This window comes from Chrysemys picta, chromosome 6, assembly GCF_011386835.1.
Source record: "Chrysemys picta bellii isolate R12L10 chromosome 6, ASM1138683v2, whole genome shotgun sequence".
Classification (NCBI taxonomy): Eukaryota; Metazoa; Chordata; order Testudines; family Emydidae; genus Chrysemys; species Chrysemys picta.
Window position 1 is genome coordinate 54228234 of NC_088796.1, and position 11227 is coordinate 54239460.

General features: G+C 42.8%; 1 long non-coding RNA gene across 1 annotated transcript in view; it reads left to right on the forward strand.

Moving 5' to 3' along the window:
- Window positions 1-4753, forward strand: part of LOC122174239 (uncharacterized) — a 90277-nt gene extending 85524 nt beyond the window's left edge. Inside the window, exon 4 of the long non-coding RNA XR_006175812.2 lies at window positions 4259-4753. This is a non-coding gene — a long non-coding RNA (uncharacterized LOC122174239). The remainder of the gene's footprint in view (window positions 1-4258) is intronic.
- The last annotated feature ends 6474 nt before the right edge of the window (window positions 4754-11227 follow it).

The following is an 11227-nucleotide window of genomic DNA, read 5'->3' on the forward strand; positions in this document are numbered from 1 at the left end:
TTAACTAATTAATCATTGCAATGACCATTCTAAAGAGGTATGTAGTTATTCTCCAAATCAATGAAGTTATATGAATTCTGCCCAACACTCTTTACTGTTCTTCCCTTTATTCATTACCTAGCAATGATTTCTGAATAATGTATAGTTTCAGCATCTGAGGTCACAAAGAGGTCAGATTGCACACTGCCTGTTGTTGAGGTCAATAACCCTCTAAAAATGGTAAAAATAAATCTCACCCAAAAAGAAGTAATTACAGACAAATTGTCATTTAGTTAGGAAATAAGCAGTGCAATTTGTTTTTGCAGGGGAGAAAGACAATTAGATCTTTTTGGTCTCTTGTGATAGCTAATGGAAGCAATGTTTTTAATTTTTTTTTTTTTTTTTTTAAAGAATATCATGAAATTGCAGTTTAGGCCAAAAACAATTCCTTTTTATCAGAACATCATTGCAGGTAAAATGCACTCTGGTAGAGTAGAGTACTAATCCTTCTGGGGGAATGACAAATTATACTATAGTACCTTTACATTCAGGAGGAACAGCAGTCAGACAAAAATGTCCTGTAACTAATTAATAACCTGCCTCTCAGACGAAGGAAAAATCCATGTTGCTATTATTCTTTCTTTGACCCATTTTAGGAATAAAAGGCCCTTAAATAGCTGCTATTTCCAGTTCCCACTGGACAAGATTTCCCAGTTCTAGGGGATAGTAATTTAAATACCTTTTGGCAGTCACACCAGAAAGGCCATGGGAAGCAAAGCATAGCTGTAGCACAGTGAACACCAGCCACACCCATTCTCTGTCTCCAGCACACACCCTAGGTTGGGGACTGGTCTGCCCCAGCCAGGGAACTCACCTGAGCAGGGGGTAGTTTTAAGGGGCTATTTACACTCCTTTTAAACCACCATTACACTGTCAAAGGGGACATTAACGTACATGTGAATCACATTCAAGTTAGGGTTTTTTAAACGATTCCAGGCACAAATGTGTGTCTTTGTAGGTAGATTTTAGCCATCTCTTCCAATTATATTATCATTATTATCCCTTCTGGCCATAAAATCTACTACTATATTAATAAAAACAACTAAGGCTGTCGAGATTTAAAAAATTGTTTAACAGTGAGATTAATCACAATAATAGAATATAATTCATTTAAATATTTTTGGATGTTTTCTACATTTTCAAATATATTGATTTCAATTACAACACAACACCAAGTGTGCAGTGCTCACTTTATATTTATTTTTATTACAAATATTTGTATTACAAAAAACAAAAGAAATAATATTTTTCAATTCACTTAATTCAAGTACTGTAGTGCAATCTCTTTATCATGAAATTGAATTTACAAATATATAGTTATGTACAAAAATAACTACATTCAAAAATAAAACAATGGCAAACATTAGAGCCTCTGAGTCCACTGAGTCCTACTTCTTGTTCAGCCAATCGCTCATGCTGAGATAATGCTGCCTGCTTCTTGTTTACAATGTCACCTGAAAGTGAGAACAGGCCTTCTCATGGCACTGTTGTAGCCAGCGTCACAAGATACTTATGTGCCAGATGTGCTAAAGATTCATATGTCCCTTCATGCTTCAACCACTATTCCAGAGGACATGCGTCCATGCTGACAATGGGTTCTGCTCGATAACAATCCAAAGCAGAACAGACTGATGCATATTCATTTTCATCATGTGAGTCAGATGCCACCAGCAGAAGGTTGATTTTCTTTTTGGGTGGTTTGGGTTCTGTAGTTTCCACATCAGAGTGTTGCTCTTTTAAGACTTCTGAAACCATGTTTCTCACTTCATCCCTCTCAGATTCTGGAAGGCACTTCAGATTCTTAAACCTTGGGTCAAGTACTGTAGCTATCTTTAGAAATCTCACATTGGTACCTTCTTTGCGTTTTCTCAAATCTGCAGTGAAAGTGTTCTTAAAATGTACAACATGTGCTAGGTCATCATCCAAGACTGTTATAACATGAAACATATGGCAAAATGTGCATAAAACAGAGCAGGAGACATACAATTCTCCCCCAAGGAGTTCAGTCACAAATTTAATTAACACATTTTTTTAACTAGCATCATCAGCATGGAAGCATGTCCTCTGTAATGGTGGCCAAAGCATGAAGGGGCATATGAATGTTTAGCATATCTGGCACGTAAATACTTTGCAATGTCAACTACAAAATTGCCATGTCATATCACTTTCAGGTGACATTGTAAATAAGAAGCAGGCAGCATTATCTCCTGTAAATGGAAACAAACTTGTTTGTCTCAATGACTGGCTGAATAAGTCGGACTGAGTGAACTTGTAGAGTCTAAAGTTTTACATTGTTTTGTTTTTGAGGGCTATTATGTAATAAAATATATTTGTAAATTTCATTTTCACAATAAAGAGATTGCACTATGGTACTTCTATGAGGTGAATTGAAAAATTGTTTGTTTTGTTTATCTTTTTACAGTGCAAATATTTGTAATCAAAAACAATATAAAATGATCACTGTACACTTTGTATTCTGTGTTGTAATTGAAATCAATATATTTGAAAATGTAGAAAAAATCCAAAAATATTTCATAAATTTCAATTGGTATTCTATTGTTTAACAGTGCAATTAAAACTGTGATTAATCGTGATAAATTTTTTTAATTGAGATTACTTTTGAGTTAATTGTGTGAGTTAACTGCAATTAATTGATAGCCCTAATAATAAGTATTACTAATAGTAACTAATAAAGGCTCCAGCCCTATTGAACTAGTATAATAGGGTAGAGCATGCTGAGGAAATATTATGCATAACTATTGTATTCCCCTCCCAGCTGTTCCTCTAGGTCCAAACAATTATCTTAATAGGATTCCCTAGTAACTAAAGCTGGAGTAGCACTCATACTTATCTAAAGGAGGAGGGGAACTGAGACCCAGCCATCACAGCAGATGTGTCTCTTGGTCCTGCATGGATCAGCTATTGAGTTTAGAGAGGGCTGGACTTAACTCCTATATTTATAACCTCCTCCCCGTGCACCTGTGGCTCTGATTGGCTCAAGTGTTGGGTGGTGACTGGGTCTGGATGTTACCTGCCAGGTGGGTTGCCCACAATGAAAACTTCCAATACAGCTTCAAGAACAGCTAATAAGCATGTCTAGTAACCGCCACACCCTAACTCTGAATGCTTCTGGGCCCCTCTAGCTGAGATGCCTGTCCTGTCCTCTGCATGTGTGCAGAGACACAGAGTATTTCAACTAAAATCTGTATCTTCTTCCCCACTGCTTCTCTCCCTTTCTTTGGGCCAAAGTCAAATGCTGTAGTATAAAACATGTGGTTTACACAAGACGAGGTACAAACACATCATAAGATGGTCTCTGCCTCCAAGAATCAACACTCTAGATAAAAGAAGAGAATCAATAGGGGGACACAACAAACACAAGGAAGGAAATGGTGAGACAATTATGATCAGTATACTAAGCAACAGTCAAAACACACCAGTTGACTAACTATGTCAAGAGTTTTGTAGGCATGGTTACAGAGATATGTTTTAAGGAGGAATTTGGAGAAGGACATTGAGGTCGTTTTGTAGATTGTAATAGGGCGTGTCTCCCATGCATGGAAAAAAGCACAAACATATTAGGTGGAAAATTTGATAAATGGACTATCGAGACTGCCATATTGGCAGAGCAGAAGCAGGACTCGATGTCTCAGTAGCATATAAGAAGTGATGGGATGGGTAGTAATACATTATGAAGGCTCTTCTATCTGAAGTCATAGAGTTTAAGGCCAGAAGATACTACTAGATTATCTAGTCTGACCTGCTATGTCACAGGCCACCAACACCATCCAGAACCCTAAACAGAGCCACTGAAATAAGACCACACAGGAGACTAGACTGTTATGTTGATAAAATATAAATTGATCTTACAGGAGAGACTGCATACCCTAGAACCATCTTATTAGAGTGGGCAGGCCTGGGTCCCCCCACCCTCACTTATCACTGGGTTGTTGGAGATACACCACACCTACCTCTGGAAGGGGGAAACACAGATGACAACCTGGCTGGGTTGCAAAGAGGATGCTGCGTTTCTGGGAGTTGAGAGAGAAATTATAGGCGGGACCAGAGATAGAGTACTGGTGTGAAGACTGGAGATGTGGGCGTCAGCCTCAAACTAATCCCCAACATGACCAGGAGGCTGTGCCAGTCTGGTAATGAGAGCTGTCCCCTGTGACAAGGGCCTATGTATATTTTCATTTAACATTTTTAATGTTTTTAGTATGAATTTAGGGATCATGGAAATTACCAGGATGGCAACCAGAGGGATGGAGATCTGCTATTTATTCACAAAACAGAGACACCAAGAGGATTGATCATTCAAATTCCACCTTGCTTCTGGGCCAGTGTGCTTCCTGCATGACTCAGAAGACAACTTCCAGCACTGAGAGGATACTTTGGACTCCATGCCCATTCAGTCCTCAGCTTCTCAGCTGAGACTGCCACTGTGGCTATGAATTAGTGCTGCTTTTCTTAACTTTTGTGATATTGACATGTGTACATATTGATTGAAACCATCCAACAGCCACAAAATTGCAGCAATTCTTGTCTTGATTAAGATCTGAATTGTCTTTACATAGAGTGACCATATTTCCCTATGCTGAATACGGGACACCTGGTAAAATTATTCTTATTCAAGTGAGTTCAATGGCAATCAATCAGAACTATGCTGTACAAACATTCAAATTAACACCAAGTTGCCTGAGCCCCTATGAAAAAGAAATACTGTGTAGTTGGATTCTTTTTATTTGCCTTATCTTTAAGGCTTTAGGGTTCACACAAGGAGGAGTGACACACACATACTCTTGTATACCTCTCTCACACGGGGCAGGGGGTAGGGGTGATCGACTGAGCCAACCCTCCCTGCCCAGCACTCTCCATGCCTGGCTGGACCCCCGGGATGAACCCACCTCTTCTGGGACCTGGCACTGCATCTTCCCGAGACCACACGTTGGGAGGTGTGGGGAGACGACACAGCGTCACATGCCCCTCCACCCCAGATTTCTGCCAGGGTTCACACCAGAACATGGCCAGCAGCAGCCTTCCGGCACTGTGCGGGAGGGAACCAGAGCTGCTTCCAGCCACAGGGGAGGAGTGGGGAAGGGATGACCTGGCCCATGTCTTTGCAGAGCTCATACTTCTCCCTGCTGCTCCCCTTCCCTATGTGGCTGGAAGCAGCTTGTTCCTTCCTGCCCGCACAGTGTTGAAAGGCAACTAATGCCTCCAGGCTTCTGCTGGCCACTGCCATACCCCAGTCGCCTCCGGCTATAGTACAGGTAGGAAGAGGTTAAGCCCTAAGGATGCATACATTGTGCACCAGGGCCCAGGGAACCTGACTGCAGGAGCTTCATGGAACCTGGCCAGAGAGGTGGCTCAGCAGCGGAGGGTGCCTAGGACACAGAGCAGTCCCACACTCCCTGGGGGCAGGACCCAGGGTTGGGGGGGGGGCGGCAAGTGAAGAGGTTGCTAAGCTCCTGCCCCAGGGGCTGCTGTGGAGCCTCCAGGTTTGGGATGAGAACAGGCTGGAAATCACTTCCCCCGACTCCAGAGTTTAGTTGAGCTTTGGCACCACAGGACTTTACTCCCCGTGGCCAGAGTCTGGACCGGAGGGTCTTGGCTTTTCTGGGGCACTGGCCCAGCCAGAGGCAGTGGGGGAAGGAAGGAGCCTGCTGGCCAGGCTGTTGGTGAGTTCAGCGTTTGACCAGATTCTGGTTCTCTGCACAGCGCTGGGAGTGCGTTGTGCGGAGAACTAGATATGGAGGTTGCTGGGGGGAGGGGCGTGAAGGTCAAAGCAAGGAGAGGATAGTGAGAGGGGGAGCACATAGAGGGCCGATGGATGGGCAGCAGAGGCAACACGTAACTGGCTGTCGCCTGGCACCTGCCCGCACTCACCAGCCACCGCAGCTCGCAATGCAGAGCCAGCACCAGTCGGAAACGGGACGGGGGACGGAGCCCTGCTGGCCGAGAACAGCCGGGACTGTGCTGATGGACCAATGGGGGAGCGGCTGGCCCCGCATGCTGCATGTTGGCCCCGTCACAAGCCTTGCACACCCACACCCATCATCGGCCACTGGACCCCCCACCTCCACTCAGCGCTGTTGGGTGGGGAGCTGGCAAGCAGGGATCTGGCCAGCAGCAGGACCTGCCATTACTGATGTAGGGGAGACAGAAAATATGGGACAATTTGCCCAATTTAAAGAGAAAGTCGGGATACCTGCAGGAGGGCTTAAATACAGGACAGTCTTTAAAAACAGGATATCTGGTCCCCTATCTTTACACTATTGATCTAGACCAACATATCCCAATACTAGTTATCTGAACCATCTAATCACCAAAATAAGGATGGAGGGCAATTCACCCCTAGTCTAGTGATGCTCTTTTTCAGTTTCTCTGCCCTGGTCTACACAATGAACTTATCTCTGTAGTGATACTGACCTACCCCTGGTGTAGATTGTGCTATGTCAATTGGAGGGCTTCTCTAGTCTACACAGCTACTATCTCTCAGGGTGGTGGAGTATCTATGCCAGTGGGAGAAGCGTAGCAACATCTTCACTAAATGCTACAGCTGCACTGCTATTAGCATAGATGAGCTCTCTGTTTCCTGCTTTTAACGTGAAAATGTTGCCCAGAAGCCTTGCCTGCTGCACACAAATCTATTTGATTACAGTGGAGCACAATCTCAGAAAACTTCAAAAAACCAAATGCACTCCCAGCTGATCAAGTGTCGTTAATAAATGTGCCTTTGGCAAAAAAGTGGTGATGATGTGACTGGAAGCGGCAATTAGACTAAGTCTAATGTTTGGTCAGTTCATTAGCTTTTGAAGCTAGTCAACACAAATCTGCATCCAATGGAAGCCCAATCTGGGAAAAAGGACTTTTCTAAATTCTGCAGCAAGCATTTAGTAATCTGCATGCACTTTCCTACCTTTTCCCCCCCAATAATGCTAACCTATTTATTGCCTTTCTAAAAATTTGATTAAAATTAAATCACAATACTAAGGGATCAACAGAAAAGGCAACAGAAGACAAACACAAAGAAATAAGAAACAAGATGTACACATTGAAAGCACCAAATGAGCAAATAAAGAAAATACGGTAGTGAGATAAAACAGACACCAGAGAAATTCAGGCAAGTTAAAATCATGGATTTGTTTATTTTTAATTTACCCCACAACTTTTCATTTCCTGGACTCAGGCTGGGACTACATTGTGTACTAGGGTAGAATATGGACTAACGTTGTTAAATGACTGCTTACAGACTTTTCTGCCAGGAAGCCTGCTACCAGATGCTGAATTAGTGTCAGAAAAAGTTCCTCAACCCAGTCTATAGAATCAGTATGACTGCTCTGTGCTTCTCTCAATCTGTGCACCCATTTCCTCTCACTACCAATGGTAGTTCAAGGTCAGTACTTAGTCCTTGTACAATGAATTCAACCCTTTTTTCTAACTGTGAATTTTCACCTAACATATTTGGGTCCAATTCTGAAAAGACTGTCATATATCCTGAATAATTGCAAAGAAGTGAATGGGACTGTTCACCCTGCATAAAGTGAAGTGTCTCCAGGATCTGTGCCCGTGTTTTTTGTTAGTTTGTTACCAGTAATGTAACAACCATTATGCAAACCTATTATTTCATTCTATGAAGCACTCACTACTATGGTTGTGCTTCAATATGATGTTGTTCTTGATAATAGTGCGTGTCTGGAGTAGCTCATGACTGTAACTGCCTACCTCAGGGCAGACTGTCAAAAACAGGATAGATACCAGAAACTGGTGGTATGTTTTATAATTAGATATCACCAATCTACTAACAAATATGAACTCCTGGATCCCTGTACTAGTCTTACCATGGAGTCAGACAGTTCCCCTTGGGCTCTCTAGTCTAACTTGCCACTCAGGCAACCTAAATTTAGTGATAATTTATCACTTACACCAAAAATTACAAAATATTCAGGTTGCTTCCAGTCCCAAAAGACGAGTGACTTACTCCAGATTGTCTTTGCTGTAAGATCTAGGGTAGCCAATCCTGTAATAAACCATCTAAATGTTTATTAACTAGGAAAAATAAATGAGTTTTCAGATTTAAGCAGGCGAACATATAGACGCAAATGAGTTAACACCTATCATTCCTAAAGGTGACAGATGTAATAATCTGTCCATTCAAAATGTCTTTCAGGGTGGACCCTGAGGATCTCTGCTTTAATTTAGTGTCTCTGGCCTATCTTTAACATTTGGCCTTCCAGTCCAAGAGACAAGCTCCCTTTCATGTAGCATTTTCCAGGTGAATAGGGCTATTCACTTTGTATTGTGATGTTCCTTAATGGCCCATTTAATCTTGATAGGCTAGCTGAATGGGTGGGTAGGATGATTCCCAGGCCCGGGTTCACAAGTTCAGAGCAAACATTTTCAAAGTTATAAAGCAAAAAATACATATTTCCCTGTAGCATGGAATACAGACATTACAAATGAGATTAATGCATGCAGAGACCTACAAGCATTTCATAGATTCTAAATGCTAAATATATTCTTATAAAACATATCTATTTTGAACAAAATTAGCATACAGGTGAGCTGGTTTGGTTTCCAGCCAGGAGTTAACTAAGAATTGACAAACGCCTATGGTCTTGGCCAGAGATGGCACTTGGTTTACCAGTCACATTGTACATTACAGTAATGCCTAGGAACCAACCAAATATGTCCCAGGTATAGTAACTGAAAATCATTGCCATCTGATGGCAGTTTGGTGGCCTATGTGTAATGAGTTTGCTGGTCTGTCCTGTAAAGGTACAGACTCACCCCTGCAGCGCCTCCTGCTGGTCATCCAGGGAATTAGCTCTCCAGCCTCTGGAGCACCCTCTGCAGACCAGTGATCCTCCTGTCCTCTCCTTCTCAGCTCCCGTGTCCCTCCCAGGACCCCAGTGCCCCTTGCTCTGGGTGCTGCTCCCTAGCAATATGCTAGGTCTCCCCTCCCAAGGGAACCCCCCACCCACTAACCCCACCTCACCTCAGGATAAGGCCACTACCAGTCACCAACTAGCCCCCACTCCCTGGGGCAGACTGCAGTATAGGCCACTCATCATCAGCAAGGTTGGGTTTGGACCTGCTGCCTTGACCTAGCCCTGGGCTGCTCTCTGCAACCCCCAGTACCCCTTGGCCTAGTACCATGCCGCAGCCTGGGGCTATCCAGGCTGGAGCTCCCCAGCTCCTCAGCCTTTCCCCAGCCCTGCTCCACTACAGGTACCCTGTGTCTAGCTCCCTGCAGCCAGGCCCTTCTCTCTCTCTCAAGGCAGAGAGAGACTCTGTTTGGCCTCTGACTCCCAGCCTTTTTATACAGGCCAGCTGTGGCCTGATTGGGGCGTGGCCCTGCTGTGGCTACTTTCCCAATCAGCCTAGCTTTTCCCTTTGCCCCAGCCCTCTGCCAGGGCTGTTTTAAACCCCTCAGGCAGGAGCGGGGTAACCACCCCACTACATGATTCTAAAGAACAGTGTAAGACAAAGGCTAATTAAGGGAAACTAGTCAGGCTTTTAAATAGACTGGCAGGTATCCTCAGAGGTTCTCTTCTCACTCCGCTTATTTAAAGAAATGTGACTTAGTATCAATTTTGTAAATGTTTTTAAAACAAACTTAATAAAATCTAGAAAACACATCACCAAAGCTTAGCACTGTTAATAATACTAAGCTAAAATACAAAATGAAGCAATACAGCTGCCAAATCGATATCAAATCACAGTCAAATTATCAAATTAGTCGCAGCACAGATTGGAATTAAATCATCAAATTAATACTAAAAATAATCAATCCTTATTAATTCTAATGGAGTTTAAAAAGGTGGCAGTCTATTCGGTTATAAATGTCAACCAAAGTCAGAGTGTACCAAAGTCAATCAAATCTATAACTAGGAGCTGGTTAAATGTCTTCACATGGAAACCAAATTATTGCTTAATATTTGAAAAACAACCTCATAGCCAATTTTAAACCTCCCTGCTTAGAATTCTACTTGTTTGTGGTAGCTAACCCTTTCTTCTCCTCCCAGAAGAGAGATTGTAATTTTAAATAGAATATCCTTGATAAGCACAAATTTGACAATTCTTGTGTACCAGAAAAATACAGATGAGAATTTCAAGTCTCTCAGGACTTTATAAACATACTACACAGAACACACTTTAATGAGCATTTTTATGAGACAATATTTAGGGCTGTTTAAACCTGGGGAACTCTCTTACTGACATATTCCTATGCGGACTTTATGAATGCTCATACATATACACATAACCACACAATCACACCCTAAAATTAAAGAATATAAAAAGGCTAGGCTATCTCCTAGCTAATAAAAGCAACTAGGAAAAAAATAAGATACTTAAGATAACTGGGGATTTGCCAATTTTTCAGCTCTTGCAGTCTTCTGGACTCTCACAGAATACGAGCTGGAACTGCAGTCAAGGAGCATCTACTCTGGGGGTTAAATCGGCATAGCTATGTCAGTTAGGGGTGTGGTTTTTTCACATCCCTGACAGATGTAGCTACATCAACCTAACTTTTAAGTGTAAGCTTAGGCCTTGTTACACTGGAACTTCACAGCGCTGCAACTTTCTTGATCAGGGGTATGAAAAAACACCCCACTGAGCGCTGCAAGTTTCAGTACTATAAAGTGCCAGTGTAGAGAGCGCCCCAGTGCTGGGAGCTACTCCACTCCTGGAGGTGGTTTTTTTATAGCACTGGGAGAGCTCTCTCCCAGCGCTGGTGCTGCGACTACACAGCCACATTAAAGTGCTGCTGCAGCAGCTCTTAACGGTTGCTAGTGAAGACATTCCCCAAGTGTATGAAGGCACTTCCTATAATCCCAGCCACATTAGTGAGCCTTTCAGAATCATCTTGAGACACTGAGCCTGATTCTCGACATTGCAATCAAAGGTCTGACTGCAGCACATATGATCTGTCCATGGACACTAGTACTTACTTAAGAGGCTAGCTCATGCTGCTGCAGCTTCACTACTATGGTTATTCAAGCTAGCTAAATCAAATCTCAGGTATGGCTACACATGCTGTAGTTGCACCTCTGATTTCAGGACATATCCTTACACTAATGCCCCTTTACAGTACTCAGGCAGTGTTGAGGGGCCATTCTTTGGCCAGACATAACATTTGGCCTCTCTACACTGCTAACGCCATGTAATGGGGCCTTAGTGT